The sequence below is a fragment of the Pongo abelii genome, chromosome 9 (genome assembly GCF_028885655.2).
Source record: "Pongo abelii isolate AG06213 chromosome 9, NHGRI_mPonAbe1-v2.0_pri, whole genome shotgun sequence".
Lineage (NCBI taxonomy): Eukaryota > Metazoa > Chordata > Mammalia > Primates > Hominidae > Pongo > Pongo abelii.
The window spans coordinates 78,612,375-78,629,916 of record NC_071994.2 but is presented as its reverse complement, the minus strand read 5'-3'; positions in this window follow the sequence as shown (position 1 = coordinate 78,629,916).

The window sequence follows — 17,542 nt, the reverse complement described above, 5'->3', positions numbered from 1 at the left end:
TCAGCACTTTGGAAGGCTGAGGTGGGCAGGTCACTTGAGGTCAGGCGTTCGAGACCAGCCTGGCCAACATGGTGAAACCTCATCTCTACTAAACCAGTGCCTGTAATCCCAGCTATTTGGGAGGCTGAGGCAAGAGAATCACTTGAACTTGGGAAATGGAGGTTGCAGTGAGCCCAGATCATGCCACTGCACTCCAGCCTGGGTGACAAAGTGAGACTTCGTCTCAAAAAAAAAAAACAGTAAACTAATGGGCCAGACAGGGTGGCTCACTCACACTTGTAATCCCAGCGCTTTGGGAGGATGAGGTAGAAGGGTTGCTTGAGCCCAGGAGTTCAAGACCAGCTTGGGAAACATGGTGAAACCCTGTCTCTACCAAAAAAATACGGGCATGATGACGCATGCCTGTAGTTCCAGCTAGTCAGGAGGCTGAAGTGGGAGGATCATCTGAGCTGGGGAGGTTGAGGCTGCAGTGAGCTGTGATTGTGCCACTGCACTCCAGCCTAGGTGACAGAGTGAGACCCTGTCTCAAAAAAAAAAAAAAAAGGTAAAAGAATGGGCAATAATATACTATTAAAACATTAATCAAAAGAAAGCTGAATACTGAATCAAAGACTAGAGAAAGAAAAGTCAAAAAAGAAGAAAAAATTAAAAAAAGAAGATAGCTGAAGCGGCCATATTAATATTAAATTAGACTTCAATCAAAGCAATAACCAAAATCACAATGATAGTAACCATCTGTGTAAACCTCACAAACATCATGTTGAGCAAAAGAAGCCAGGCACAAGTAAATACATATTGTATGATTCCTTTTTTATAAGGTACAAAAGCAGGCAAAACTACGTTAGGTTGTTAGAGGACACGACAGTGGTTACCACTTGGCAGGTCATAGTACTGACTGAAAAGGAGCTTTCAGGGTGCTGATAATGTTATCTTTCTTGATCTGAGTGCTGATAACATGGATGTGTTCAGTTTGTAAAGTTCAGCGGGTCAGCGTTTTTCTATGTGAAAATTTCTGCAGTATATTATACTGTGGGAGAAAGTTTTTTTAAAAGACAGTGTTAAAATACACAGTAACAATAGCATGTAATTTAGGAGTGGAAGATAAATGTGTTTGAAGGTCCTTTTATTGCTCAAGAGGAGGATAAAGATATTTACTACATTAGATTTTGGTAAATTAAGGATGGTCTTTTAATTTCTAAGGAAAACACTAAGAAGATTAAAAAAGAGTATATGTCTTTCAAAGCAGTAGAGGGAAAGACTGAATGATACCAAATAAGTCAATGAAGGGGAGAAAGGGGAGAAAAATAAATAAAACAGATGGAATAAACAGAAAGCACAAAATAAATGATAGATATAAATCCAATATGTCTGTATTTAAATTAAATGTAAATAAAGCAAATGCTCTAGTTCAAAGGCAAGTTTTCTGTTCATCAAAAGGCCTTATAAAGAGTGAAAAGCAAACTATAAAGTAAGGGAAAATATTTGTGATACATACCATCAGAGAAAACCTATACACAGAATGCATAAAGAAGTTCTAAGAAACAATAAGAAAAAGATAAGAAATAGGCAAAATCTTGAACAGGCGCTTCATGAAAAGAAGAATCAGTTGGCCAGTAAATCCACAAAAATAAACTCAACCTTAATAATTAGAAAAAGGGAAATTAAAAATACAATTACCCTCAAAATTATTTGTCATTAGGGGAATGCAAATCAAAACAACAATGAGATTCCACTTATTAGAATGGCTGAAATACAAAAACCTGACAATAACAAATACCAATGAGGATGCAGAGGAACAGGAACTCTCATTCATTGCTGGTGGGAATGCAAAATAGTATAGCTACTTTAAAAGACAGTTTGACAGTTTCTTATAAAGTTAAACATAGACTTACCATACAACCCAGCAATCACACTCCCAGGTATTTATTCAAGTGAACTGAAAAGTTAACTAAACACAAAATCCTGCACGTAAATGTTTATAGCAGCTTTATTCATTATTGCCCCAAACAGAAAACAACCAAGGTGGCCTGCTCCTTCATTAGGTGAATGGACAAACGGTGTGTATCAGTCGGGGTTCTCCAGAGAAAACAGAGGATCTATATCCTATTGGCTGTCTGTCTATTGAAATAGGAAGAGATTGAAAGGAATTGGCTTGCATGACTGTGGGGGCTGGCAAGTCTGAAATTTGTAGGGCGGGCCAACAGGCTGGAAACTCAGGAAGGAGCTGATGCTATAGTCTTGAGGCCAAATTTCTTCCTCTCTGGGAAATCTCATTTTGTTTTTAAGGCCTTCAACTAATTAGATGAGGCTACCCACATGATCAAAGGTAATCACCTTTAGTTAAAGTAAACTGAGTATAGATGTTAATCACATCTACAAAATACCTTCACAGAGACACCTAAATTAGTGTTTGATTGAATAACTGGACATATAGCCTAGCCAAGTTGACACATAAAATTAACCATCACTGTGGTACAATGGAATACTATGCAGTGATAAAGAGGAACTAGCCATTAATTCACCGAAAAATTATCAATGAATCTGAAATGCATTTTGCTAAGTGAAAGAAGCCAGACTTCAGAGGCCATATATTGTACGATTTCATATGTATGAAAATTCTGGAAAAAGAAAAACTAGAGAGAGGAAATATGTGCAATCATGGTTTTTCATCTCTGGAAAGAGAAAAACTAGAAGGATGAATATGCAATCAGTGTTTGCCAGGGGTTTGGGGAAGGGGAGTTGACTAAAAAGGGAAAATATTAGGAAATTTTTAGGGTGATTGAATTATTCTGTATGGTTCTGGAGTGGTGCGTACATGATACAATAAAATGGTCAAAACCTTAGAAATTTACAGCTCAAAAAGTGAACTTTAATGAATGTAAAAAAATTTTTTGATACAGGGTCTCACTCTGCTGCCCAGGCTGGAGTACAGTGGTGCAATCACACTGCAGCCTCAACCTCCTAGACTCAGGTGATCCTCCCACCTCAGCCTCCCAAGTAGCTGGGACTACAAGTATGCACTACCACACTTGCTAAGTTTTGTATTTTTTTGTAGAGACAGTGTTTCGTCATGTTCCCCAGGCTGGTCTCAAACTCCTGAGCTCAAGAGATCTACCCACCTCCACTTCCCAAAGTGCTGGGATTATAGGCATGAAGCACTGTGCCTGGCCCAATGTGCGTATATTTTAAAAATCAATCAACCAGGAGGTCAGGGGCTCCTAGAATGGATTCAGACTGTGACAAAAGAATCTAACTCTGTTACAAATGTATGATATAACATTTGAATGGGATAGAGAAGAAAGGAGCTGGCCTAAGTAACTTTGAAAAAACAGTGTTTGGCCGGAAACTGTAAGGCTAAACACAAAGGAATTATACATAGGCACTGTGTTCTAGTTGGTAAAGTTATTTCTCACAGGGATATGGCTTAACAATTCTGAAGCTACTGTGCATGTATACGGAGGCTGAACAAATAAATAAATGGATGCTGGATGATGGGAGTTAGATTTCTCACTGTTGGGGAGAGAAGTTACATATAAGTGAGAGGGGAAGGCTAGAGTGAACAGTGCAATATTGGATAGAGCAAGACACATCAGTATGGTTAACTTAATGTAGATACAGATGGATAGATACAGAAATAATTATACATATGTATGTGTATCTATGGATTTGTATGTGCATATTTATTTCCTAGGTCTTTCCGCTAAGAGGGCCTAGGATCAACAACAGCCAGTAGCAGTGAGCACACTCAAGACTCAGATCTTGATTTTTAACACCATTCTCCAATAAAAGGAACCAGGGCTACTTGGGGAAATGGCTGGTTCTAGAGCTGGGGCAGAAAAAAATATAAGATAAGCCTTGAGAATATTATACAGCCAGAAAATAAGGAAGTGCCAAAGATATAGGAGCCAATCTGAAAGAGTCTCCAATGGTCCAAGCTGGAACAATTTGAGCAACAAAATAAATAATGTAGTGTTATATTATAATCCAAAGTATAAAATAAATATTCCTAAGTCATATTAATATAAATAAGTGATTGAGTAAATAAATGGAGAGAAGAGACAAATCTCCCAGACAGAAGAAGAATTGCAAATAATTTACATAGATATTTCCCTCCTCCAGAAGGTGGGACATAATCTTTTTCCACCTCAAATGTGGAGTATGTTTAGTAATTTTCTTCCAAAGAGTCGAGTGTGGAAAGGATGGAGGGAGAGTAACTTTACAGTGGAAACACCTGGCAAGCACTAGCTTGGCCAGATAATGAAGATTAACACCATCGTTGATAAGTCATGTGGATAGTATGTCCCCTTGATATGATACGATGAGAAGAGAACTTCACTTCTGCGGTTTTCTTCCACCAAACTCATCACCCAAGTCTAACCACGAGGAAAACGTCAGACAACCCAAATTGAGAGACAGTCTTCAAAATACCTGACAAGTATTCCCCAAAACTGTCAAGGTCATGAGAAACTAGAAAAGACTGAGAAACCGTCACAGACAAGAGAAGATGAAGGAGACATGATGACTAAATGGAATGTGGCATAGTGGGTGGGATCCTGGACTAGAAGAAAGAACATTCATGGAAAAATTAGTAAAATCCAAATAAAGTGTGCAGTTTGGTTAATAGTAATGTAGCAAAGTTGCTTTCTCAGTTGTGACAAATATATCATAATAATGTAAAGATTTTAACAATAGGAGAAACTGGCTGAGGGGTATACAGGACTTCCCATACCATTCTGGCAATTTTTCTCTACATTTAAAACTATGCTAAAATTTCACTTATCTTTTTGAAAATATGATTACCTGTCTATCATATTGCAAAAATTATGTAGTATAAAATTATCGATTGTTAACCAAGGTGGGGAGCACACAGTGCTAATGGGATTGTAAATTAATCAATTACTTAAGGAAACATATATATATATATATATATAACATATTAAGATACAAAAGTATCTTGTGAACATAATATTAAGAGGAAAGAAAGCAAATCATGGAAGAATGCATTTATTATAACTCCATTTATATAAAGTTTAAAAACTGAATAAGATATTATCTAGCTGTACAGAAGTAGATGGTAAACTATTTTTTGAAGCAAGGGATGATTATAACAAAACTCAAGAGAGTGGTTTTGTTTTAGAAGACAGGAGGTTGCTCAGTGCAACCTCCACCTCCAGGGTTCAAGCAGTTGTCCTGCCTCAGCCTCCTGAGCAGCTGAGACTACAGGCATGCACCAACATGCCTGGCTAATTTTTGTATTTTTAGTGGAGACGGGGTTCACCATATTGGCCAGACTGGTCTTGAACTTCTGACCTCAGGAGATCCACCTGCTTTGGCCTCCCAAAGTGCTGGGATTACAGATGTGAGTCACCATGCCCAGCCTAACGTCCTATTTCTTAACTTAGGTGGTGGTTACATGGATGATTGATTTATAGCTGTTCTTTAAAGAGCACATATATGTTTTACACACTCTTCTGTATATATTAATTTCTAAATTTAAAAAATTATTAAATAAGAGTGCGGAAGCATCCATTCCTACCACCCGAGCCTCTTTCTAAGCATTTTATTTAGCCTGCTGACCTTCAGAGAGCAGCCAGTCCTGCCCTCCTCCAGTCCCACAGCTGCTGGAGGCAATGTTGGTTTCACTTAGGCATGACTTTCACCTACTCCTGCTAACCTTCATACCTAGCTCCCTGCTGCTACTATTTCTACCCTCAATACATACCTCTGGTAATTCTCTCTGGCCTGGATGGCTCTGCTTTAGTCAACAATCATGTGCCAGGAAGTGTTCTATGAACTGTGGATACAGCAAGGGAAAGAAAAGAAACCCTGTCTTCAGCAAGTTTACATCGTGATGATGATGTTGATGACGACAAGGATTGCCATCCTTATGTTGTATATCATTGTAGCTTTGAATTGCATTTCTCTCATGGTTAATGATGGTACACATATTTTCTTTTTTTTTCTTTTTTTTATTATACTTTAAGTTCTAGGGTACATGTGCACAACGTGCAGGTTTGTTACATATGTATACATGTGCCATGTTTGTTTGCCGCACCCATTAACTAGTCATTTACATTAGGTATTCCTCCTAATGCTATCCCTCCCCCACCGCCCTACCCCCCAACAGGCCCCACTGTGTGATGTTCCCCACCCTGTGTCCAAGTGTTCTCATTGTTCAATTCCCACCTATGAGTGAGAACATGCGGTGTTTGGTTTTCTGTCCTTGTGATAGTTTGCTCAGAATGGTGGCTTCCAGCTTCATTCATGTCACTACAAAGGAGATTAACTCATCCTTTTTTATGGCTGCATAGTATTCCATGGTGTATATGTGCCACATTTTCTTAATCCAGTCTATCATTGATGGACATTTGGGTTGGTTCCAAGTCTTTGCTATTGTGAATAGTGCTGCAATAAACATACGTGTGCATGTGTCTTTACAGTAGCATGATTTATAATCCTTCGGGTATATACCCAGTAATGGAATCACTGGGTCAAATGGTATTTCTAGTTCTAGATCCTTGAGGAATCGCCACACTGTCTTCCACAATGGTTGAACTAGTTTATACTCCCACCAACAGTATAAAAGCGTTTCTATTTCTCCACATCCTCTCCAGCACCTGTTGTGTCCTGACTTTTTAATGATCACTATTCTAACTGGTATGAGATGGTATCTCATTGTTGTTTTGATTTGCATTTCTCTCATCACCAGTGATGATGAGCATTTTTTCATGTGGCTGCATAAATGTCTTCTTTTGAAAAGTGTCTGTTCATATCCTTTGCCCACTTTTTGATGGGGTTGATTTTTTCTTGTAAATTTGTTTAAGTTCTTTGTAGATTCTGGATATTAGCCCTTTGTCAGATGGATAGATTGAAAAAATTTTCTCCCATTCTGTAGGTTGCCTGTTCGCTCTCATGGTAGTTTCTTTTGCTGTGCAGAAGCTCTTTAGTTTAATTAGATCCCATTTGTCTATTTTGGCTTTTGTTGCCATTGCTTTTGGTGTTTTAGACATGAAGTCCTTGCCCATGCCTATGTCCTGAATGGTATTGCCTAGGTTTTCTTCTAGGGTTTTTATGGTTTTAGGTCTAACATTTAAGTCTTTAATGCATCTTGGATTGATTTTTGTATAAGGTGTAAGGAAGGGATCCAGTTTCAGTTTTCTACATATGGCTAGCCAGTTTTCCCAGCACCATTTATTAAATAGGGAATCTTTTCCCCATTTCTTGTTTTTGTCAGGTTTGTCAAAGATCAGATGGTTGTGTATGTGTTATTTCTGAGGCCTCTGTTCTGTTCCATTGGTCTATATCTCTGTTTTGGTACCAGTACCATGCTGTTTTGGTTAATGTAGCCTTGTAGTATAGTTTGAAGTCAGGTAGTGTGATGCCCCCAGCTTTGTTCCTTTGGCTTAGGAATGTCTTGGCAATGTGGGCTCTTTTTTTGTTTCCATATGAACTTTAAAGTAGTTTTTTCCAATTCTGTGAAGAAAGTCATTGGTAGCTTGATGGGGATGGCATTGAATCTATGAATTACCTTGGGCAGTATGGCCATTTTCACGTTATTGATTCTTCCTATCCATGAGCATGGAATGTTCTTCCATTTGTTTGTGTCCTCTTTTATTTCATTGAGCAGTGGTTTGTAGTTCTCCTTGAAGAGGTCCTTCACATCCCTTGTAAGTTGGATTACTAGGTATTTTATTCTCTTTGTAGCAATTGTGAATGGGAGTTCACTCATGATTTGGCTCCCTGTCTGTTATTGGTGTATAGGAATGCTTGTGATTTTTGCACATTGATTTTGTATCCTGAGACTTTGCTGAAGTTGCTTATCAGCTTAAGGAGATTTGGGACTGAGACGATGGGGTTTTCTAAATATACGATCGTGTCATCTGCAAACAGGGACAATTTGACTTCCTCTTTTCCTAACCGAATACGCTTTCTTTCTTTCTCTTGCCTGATTGCCCTGGCGTGTGCTCACATTGTGTCTCTGTGTCACATTTTGATAACTCTCCCAATGTTTCAAACTTTTTCATTATTATTATATGGGTTAGGTTAATCTGTGACCAGTGATCTTTGATACTACCACTGTAATTGTTTTAGACTGCCACAGAGCAGACCCATATGACAGCTAACTTAATCAGTAAATGTATGTGTTCTGACTGCTCCACCAACTGGCCATTTCCCCATCTCTCTCCTTCTCCAGCCTCCCTGTTTCCAGAGACACAACAATATTGAAATTAGGCCAATTAATAACCCTTCAGTGGCCTCTAAGTGTTCAAGTGAAAGAAAGAGTTGCACATCTTTCAATTTAAGTTGAAAGCTAGAAATGATTAAGCTTAGTGAGGAAGGCATGCTGAAAGCTGATACAGGCTGAAAGCTAGGCCTCTTGCACCAGTTAGCCAAGTAGTGACTGCAAAGGAAAAGTTCTGGAAGGAAATTAAACCTGCTACTCCAGTGAACACACAAATAATAAGAAAGCAAAACAACCTTATTGCTAATGCGGAGAAAGTTTCAGCAGTCTGGATAAAAGATCAAACCAGCCACAACATTCCTTCATCAAAAACCTAACCCAGATCAAGGCCTAACTCTCTTCAAATCTATGAAGGTTGAGAGAGGTAAGGAAGCTACCGAATAAAAGTCTGAAGCTAGCAGAGGCTGGTTCATGAGGTTTAAGGAAAGAAGCAATCTATGGGACATAAAAGTGCAAGATGAAGGAGCAAGTGCTGTTGGAGAAGCTGCAGCAAGTTATCCAGTAGATCTGGCTAAGATCGTTGTTGAAGGTGGCTACACTAAACACCAGATTTTCAGTGTAGACAGAACAGCCTTCTGTTGGAAGAAGATGTAATTTAGGACTTTCATAGCTAGGAAAGAGAAGTCAATACATGGCTTCAAAGCTTCAAAGGACAGACTGACTCTCTTGTTAGGGACTAATGCAGTTGCTGATTTTAAGTTGAAGCCAATGCCCATTTGCAATTCTGAAAACCCTAAGGCTCTTAAGAATGATGCTAAATCTACTCTGCCTGTGCTCTATCGATGGAACAACAAAGTCTGGATGACAGCACATGTGTTTTCATCATGGCTCACTGAATGTTTTAAGCCACTATTGAGACCTATTGCTGAGAAAAAAAAGATTCCTTTCAAAATATTACTGTTCATTGACAATGCACCTAGTCACCCAAGAGCTCTGATGAACATGTACAAGATTGTTTTCATGCCTGCTAATGCAACATCCATTCTACAGTCCATAAAGCAAGGAGTAATTTCAACTTTCAAGTTTTATTAGTTACAAAATACATTTTGTAAGGGTATAATAGCTACCACAGATAGTGAGTCCTCTGATGGATCTGGGCAAAGTCAATTAAAAACCTTCCTGAAAGGAACATTATTCTGGATGCCATTTAGAACCTTTGTGATCCATGTGAGGAGGTCAAAATATCAACACGAGTTTGGAAGAAGTGGGTTCCAGTCTTCATGGATGACTTTGAGGAATTCAAGACTTCAGTGGAAGAAGTCCACTTCAGTAAATGAAGTCTAGAGATTTCATCTCTAGAAATTTGGTCTGAGTCTTTTTTTAATATCTTCCATGTCTCCACTTAACTTTTGAATATACATAATGCAGCTATAATAAATGTGCTAATGTTCTTGCCTGCTAGTTTTTACATCTGTGTCAATCCTGGGCCAGTTTTAATTGATTTGCAAGCCTGTTAATTTTTTATTTGATGATAGTAATTGTGAATATTACCTTGCTGAGTGTTGGACATTTTTGTATTACTATAAATACTCTTGCACTTTGTTCTGAGATGCAGTTAAGTTACTTGGAAACAGTTTGATCATTTTGGTATTTCTTTTAAGATTTGTTAGGAAGGACTAGAGCAGCAGTTAGTCTAGGGCTTACTATTCCCCACTTCTGAGGGAAAACCCTTCGGAGTACTGTACTCAATGTTTTGTGAAGCATGAGGTTTTTCAGACTGACCGGTGGGAACAGGCACTATTCTGGCCCTGTGTGAGCACTAGCTATGATTTCCTCTAGTTCCGGTGGTGCTTCCCTTAGCCTTGTATATTTCTTCACAAGCATGCATGGATCACTGCAAATCTCAGGAGTTCTCTCTCTGTGAAGCTCTCTTCTTTACTACTTTGCCCTGGACATTCTGACTACCTTGGTAGTTTTCTCAATTCAGAGAGCCCAACAGGCTCTACCTGGGTTCTCTTCTCTATGCTCTTACCTATGATGCCCTCTTGTGCTAGGGCAATCATAGGCTTCTTCACCCTGCTTCTTTCCCATCTCCTGGCTGCTGTTGCTTGAGGCCCAGTGTCTTGAAAACCACGGTGTCATATAGTGGTGGTGGTGGTGTTGTTATTGTTATGGCTGTTTCAGGCACATGAGAAAAATCCAGTCACTATTGCTCCATATCGGCCAGCATCAGAAGACTATGGCCTGAGGGGTCACCTTGAGGCCTGTTTCTAGGTTGGTGTATTCTAGAGGAGAGGGAGATGGAGGAGGAGGAGAAAAGTGAGACAAGAGGAAAGCGAGAGGGAGAAGGAAAGATGATGCCACAGGCAAGTGAAATAATATCAAGAGGGAAATCTTGAGAGGGCTGTAAGGATGCGATCCAGGCCCCTCATGGAGGGTCTGACCTCACCAGGAACCGGAATACTTCTCCACTGTGACGAGAGGAAAGTCAGGTATATGGGTTCAGATGTAACTCAGTAGAAAGAGTGGTTGGGAGAAGTGCCTTAATTTGGCCTCCTCCAGCGGACCATGAGACAAGGAGTTGAGTGCAAGCCATTCCTTTAGGAAGGGATCCCAGGAACTACTATTATGGGAGTGGGGAAGTGAGACATTATCAAGCAAGTCACCACGGTGAGTAACTGAGGCTTAATGTGGGGGAAAATGCCACGGAGTTATCCTAACTTGGGGGAGCTCGATTATTTTACATCAGCTTCCATTAGCCCTTGGTTGACTGAGGGGCATTAATTTCCCAGCACTTCAGCGCCTTGTACAGGGCAAAGTAGCCCCAGTGGTCAGAGAAAGGCATCAGGCAGAGAAGCAGATGCTGGCAGATCAAGTCCAGACAGCCTACCCCCAAATGAGAAGGGGTGAAGGTGGGGCAGCAACAGCATCTCAGCACGTGCTGCAGGGACCGCTACTGCTTGTGACATAATATTTCACCCATACAATATGATGCCAGGGCTTCATGGGTACAGGGAGATGGAGCAGAGAGGAAATGTTGGTCTCTGCCAGGGTGTCCCAAGTGAGACTACATGGGCCTCACGTGCTACAGCTGTTGCTAATCAGCCTTTCCTTTTAACACAGGCACGCACATGTGTGCACACACAATTATTTTCCCCACATGGCATTGAGAGTCCACAAGGCTGTATACGGCACAGAGCACAGATATAAGGGGAGACAGCAGAAAGGGATGAGAAGCGCACTAGACACGGAGCCATGAGCTCTGCCTTCACCTCCTGGGAACCATGTGATGTCAGGAATTGGTTTCCCAGTCAGTAAAATGGTGCTAACTTACCTCCTAGGATTATTGTGAGAATGAAGAGAAATAGGTGACCATTTTATAAACTTTAGAGGAATTATTATCACCAGAGGCCACCTGGTACATGTAAGAAGCCCCAGAGAAAGATAAGCTTCCCAGTAAAATCCACTCAAGATCACAAGAAAACCTCTGGGAGGTCAACTTGATACAGAAAGATTTGATACGGAAAGGGTGGTCTGTGGTCTGTTCGCACCAGCACCGCCCAGGGTCTTGTTAAAAATGCAGAACTCCGATCCCAGCCCACAGAGGAATCTGAGTCTACTGGATCGGAACCCGTATTTTAACAAGATCCCTAGGGGACTCTGGTGCACTTGAAGCCTGGGACTCACTGGCCCTGTGCTTGGGGTCTGGGCCTGCCTCTTTCCCTGACTTACCCCTCTGATTTCTGGGGGCAGCTCAGCTCCCTCCACCGTACAGTTAGGGCTGTGGTCCGGATCTGCTCCAGGGAGAGGCCAGCAAAGTTCTGTATTCTCATTGCTGAGCTGAAAAATTATTATAACTATGCTCATCATCATGATTCTGAAGAAACGAGATGGTAGAATCATACTGAGGAAAGTATGATAATACATTTCTGAAATTTACCATCAAAAGTAGTTAAAATTAACAACAATAACAACAACAATAATGTCCTGTTGCTTAATTTATTTGAACGGCAGCAATCCGGAAAAGTCGTCAGTGCACAATGACTCATTCCCTGAGGGTTCTGAATAAGATTCTAAAATCACCACCCATGGTTTTCCTGCACTTTGAAGTGACAGAACAAATGACAGCAGAGATGGGCACTGTCTCCTGAGTCCAGAATGGATGACACACACGCGCCTCACAACAATAACATCCTCATCTAAAAACAGCCTGAAAGGAGGTTATTTCTGGGCTTTGCTTGTTAGTAAGCATTTGTGCACCTGTGGGCAGAGACCTAAGACCAAGATGGTTTGGGTTTTTTTTTTTTTTCTGTATAGTCAATCAACAAACTTGTTGATGCCTTTTCCATGCCAGGCCCTGTTCTAAGGACATGAGATGAATTCAACCCTCAGAGGAAAACCCTCACAGAGCAAAAATTGGGATAACAAATGAGAAAAGCCGTAAATGAGAGACAGATGAGGAGGCTAAGGGAGAAAGACTCTCGGGAAGTGTCCCAAGAGGTGACCATGGAGATGATGGGTGAGAGGGGGGTTTGGTCAAAAGTCAGAGGGAAGTGCACTGCATGACGAGGGAACAGCCGGCACAAGGTTCGGAGGTGGAAGCAGTTTGCAGGGTTCTTCTGGCAGAACAACAATCTAATGCTATGGAAGAAAAATTCAAGACAAGTAGCCTTTTGGATTACATAACAACCTATAGGAAACTCCACAACCCCTGACAATGCTTTGTTGGCATCTGGGAGTGTAACAGCCTCTAGGTGACTGCTCTGAGCTCACCACCCCCCAGTCACCCCCCAACCCAAGCTCAGTGTCCCTCCCCACCGTTGATGCTTTGCCTGTCTCATTCTTCCCCACCTTTCTCCACATGACAAATTACGCATCTTCCAGCCTCAGCTCTGGAATTGCCTTTTTCTTGATGCTTCCACCTCACTGAAAAAACTGACCCTTCCTCTTCTCAGCATGAATGGGCTGCCATGGATAGGGAGTAACAAGCAGACAGAGTAAGTTGAAAGGAAAGGGGTTGATCTCGGTTTGGGACAACTTGAGGCTGACGTACTTTTAGAAAATCCAGTCAAGGGATGTCCCAAGGAAGTAAGCTTTGGCTCAAAGAAGAGAGCAACTGCAGATGTGTATTCGAGAGCTATCATAAAATTGAAGCAAATGCATTTACCTACCTACCTGCTTCTTTCTCTTCTAGTAGATGAACCCAGCACCTCTACTAGATTCTGTCCCTTCCCATTATTCAAGGACAGTGCACCAGCAATTCTCCCCTCTCCTGCTTCACAAACTTTCTCCTCTCCATTGGATCAATCCCATCAGGAATCCCAATTTCTTACCCTAAACAAACAGTTCTTGATCCCACTTGCCTTTCCAGCAACTGCCCCATTTCTCTGCTCCTCTTTACAGTGACTCATGAAATTATTTGTACTCTTGGTCTCCAATTCTCTCCTCCCATTCTCCTCCAACTCCACCAAAACTGCTTTTCCCAAGATTGCTAATGACTTCCACATGGCAAACTCCATGAGTCCTCATGTTACTTGACTTAGCAGCAAAAACACTGTCTTTACCTATTTCTGAGACACCACAATCTCCAACTTTACCTCCCATCCTCTGGCTACTCCTGCTCAGTCTTTTCTGGTTCTGCCTCATCTTCCTGACCCCCATGTCCTTACCACCCCAAGGCTCAGTCCTGAGACCTCTCTTCTTTTCTGTCTACTTGACTTCTCTCCTTGATATCTAGTGGCATCTTGAATTTAATATATCCAAAACTGAGCCCTTGATATTCTACTCTCCAAATTAGATCCTCCCACAGTCTTTCTCATCTCAGTTAATAGCCGTTCTCTTCTTCCAAGGTGCTCAGAACAAAAACCTTGGCATTAATAGTAATGTCAGCAAAATGGCAGCGTAGGCAGCTTCACAGAAATATCAAAAAACAAGCAGAAACTGTCAGAACCAACTTTGTGAGAACTCCAGAAAACAGCCAAAGGTTTACAGCAACAACTGAACACTGAATCAAGAAGAGGGCAACTCCTGACTGTAGGGTGATTACCAGGGACTGGGGCAGGCAGGAATGAGGAGTTATCGTTTAAAGAGGTTTGTCTGGGTTGATTTAAAAGTTCTGGAAATGGACAGTGGTGATGCTTGCACCACAACATGAATGTGCTTCATGTCACTGAACTGTACACTTATTAATAAAAATAACTAAAATGGTAAACTTTCTTATGTATATTTTACCACAATAAAAAAATACGATACAGGCAAGCTGTGTGGCATTACTACTCCTTGCCCTGGTCCTGGCTTGGCAGCAGTCTTAAAGATGGCAGTCCACGTTCTATCGTGGATCCTGGTCCCTCTTTCTAGAACGGGCAGAGGAGACATCATTCTCAAATTATTGTGTAGGTCTGCTCTAATCTGTCTCAGGGCTATTCAAAGGACTGATGCAAGACACAGTCTGCTTTGCTTAATGCAGAATGTACCCAGGCCAGAAAAGTAGCAGACAGTACTCTATAACCATTATAAGGCTGACAAAAAAACAAAAACAAAAACAAAAACAAAACCTGCAGATGCCTGAAGCAAAAGATTACATTTTGGCTGCAACATATAATAGACTGCTGAAAGCCTAGAAGAAAAAGCCAAGGAGAGTGTTTCTTTGGGAAATTAAAGGACTCCAAAGCACCCTTGTATATGGAGGAATTTAGAAAGCTTCGTCAAAGACCTCAAATTTTCACTTCAGGTTGGTCCGTAGGTTCAGTGGAAGTCTGCGTAAGTGTTGAAGGAGAGCCAGAGAACAGAAGCAACCTGAAAGACTGAGAGAAATGTTTTTGTTTGTTTAGGTCCTGTCATTCAAAGAAATCTGTCGGAACACTAGTTAGTCACAAGCTAAGGAAGAGCAACTTCAGTGACCAGTGACCACACATGAAAAGGAATACAATCTATGAAAAAATAAATAGAAAAAGCCACTAGACAAATGGACTACTACAGACTCCAACCAAATAATCAAACAACTAAACAAACTAAAAGCCCAGAAAAACCTAGAGGAGAATTAAAAGACAATTATTTACATGATTTAAAAGATGAATAAAAAAATTATAAATCTATGTTATTGGTTACATATGCATAAAGATATAATTCGTGACAACATAAAAGGGGAACAAAGATATACTGGAGCAGAATTTTTTGTATGCTATTGACGTAAAGTTGGTTTCAATTCAACTAGTTTGCTATAAATTTATGATGTTCAATATAACCCCCATGGTAACCACAAAGAAAATACTAAATATCTTTAAAATAGCCACAAAAGAAATGAGAATAGAATCAAAACATTTCATTACCAAAAAAAAAAAAAAAAAAAACAAACACAAAATTGACCAACACAGAGATTAGGAGAAAAATTTTTTAAAGAAAGAAAGAAAAATAGATTAATTTTAAATATCAACCCAAAGACAGCAATGAATGAAATGGAGGATTTTAAAAGGTAAAAGACATATGAAAATCAAATATCAAATTGTAGAAGTCTTTCTTTATCAATAGTATATTAAACGTAAATTGATTAAAGCCTCCAATCCAAAACAAGAGATGGCAGAATGGATTAAAAAACCATGATCCAATATGCTGCCCACAAAAGACATTAATAAAAACAGAAAAGGGTCCAAGTGCGGTGGCTCATGCCTGTAATCCCAGCACTTTGGGAGGCCGAGGCGGGCAGATCATGAGGTCAGGAGTTTGAGAGCAGCCTGGCCAACATAGTGAAACCCCATCTCTACTAAAAATACAAAAATTTAGCCAGGTGTGGTGGTGGGCACCTGTAATCTCAGCTACTTGGGAGACTGAGGCAGGAGAATTGCTTGAACCCAGGAGGCAGAGGTTGCAATGAGCCAAGATCGCGCCACTGCACTCCAGCCTGGGTGACAGTGCGAGACTCTGTCTCAAATAAATAAATAAAAATAAAACAAAGAAAAAAATCCAGTTTCAACTGATGCAAAAAAACAAAAAAGCATTTGACAAAATTCAACACGCTTTTATGACGACTCTCAGAAAACGAGAAATGCTTCCGGTTTTCACCTTCTGTCCTACTACTCCCTTCCTCCCCATTCACTCTAATCCTGTTTCATTCTTCCGTCTTTGAACATGCGAGGCACATTTCTTGGGGCCTTTGCCCTTGTTCTGTCACCTGAAACACTTTCCACAGACATGAGCCCAGCTAGCTCTCTCAATTCCATTTTTTTGTTGTTGTTGTTGCCTTCTCAGTAAGGCCTTCCCTGTCTAACCTATCTAAATTTTCACACGCATCTTGGAATTTCATATTCTTCTTCCCTACTTGTTCTATACACGCATCTTGGAATTTCATGTTCTTCTTCCCTACTTGTTCTATTATCACTAAGATACTATGCATTTTTAACTTATACTTATCGCCTGTTTAGAATGTAAGCTACATAGGGCAGGTACTTGTATAGTATTTTGTTCACTGCTATATCCCTAGTGGCTAGAACACTGCCTGAGACACCTGCACTCAATAAATATTCAATGACTTAATTAACCCATACCTAGGTGGAAGTTGAATCTATAGCATAGATAAAAGTCCCAGGAAGACTGTGCTTAGTGAGAAGGGATGTGGGTTGAGTACAAACCCTGGTGAATACCACCATGCAAGAAAATAGCAGTTGATCCTGTGGAGGACCAAATAGGAACAGTATTGGGTTGAATGAGAGAGTGAATCTTATCAAGATCATTTATGATTTCACTAAACCCTTTTCTAACTTGAACATTAAGCCTGAGATTTAATTCAACAGCACAAGAGAAAAAGAACTAAGAAAGCTCAGTGTCTATGATTTTAGGATGAAAAAAACTTTTTTAGAATGACTCCCTAAAATAATGCATCTCAAGGACTCTGAGAGGCACATTGTGTGGGACTACAAAGAAACCCACCCACTGAGTGATGGTGGACTCTTGGAATTCCCATCGGGTATCATACAAGGAACTTGATAACTTCAAAAAATAAAGTGTGAATTCTTACACCAAAAGAGGATCATTATGCACTGCAAATAATTCACAGCAGGTAACCAATGGTTAAGTGCTAAGTAAGCATGTGTTTCTCCCCAAATGCTAGAGGAACCCAGCAGTGGGGTGGGTTGAGTTCTCATTGAAGAGATCTGGGCGGTCTAAATGAAGGAGGTGGAATTCAAGCTGGACTTTGACAAATGGGTGAGACTTTCAAATGCAGAGCATAGTGTGTATGTGGTGGGGGAGGTAGGCAGCAGGTCAGGGTAGTAAAATGGGAATATGATTCTAGAAAATGATGCTTTAAGAGCCTTAAATGCTAGATTCATACCATTGTATTAGGGAACCATTGAAGATGTTTGAGAA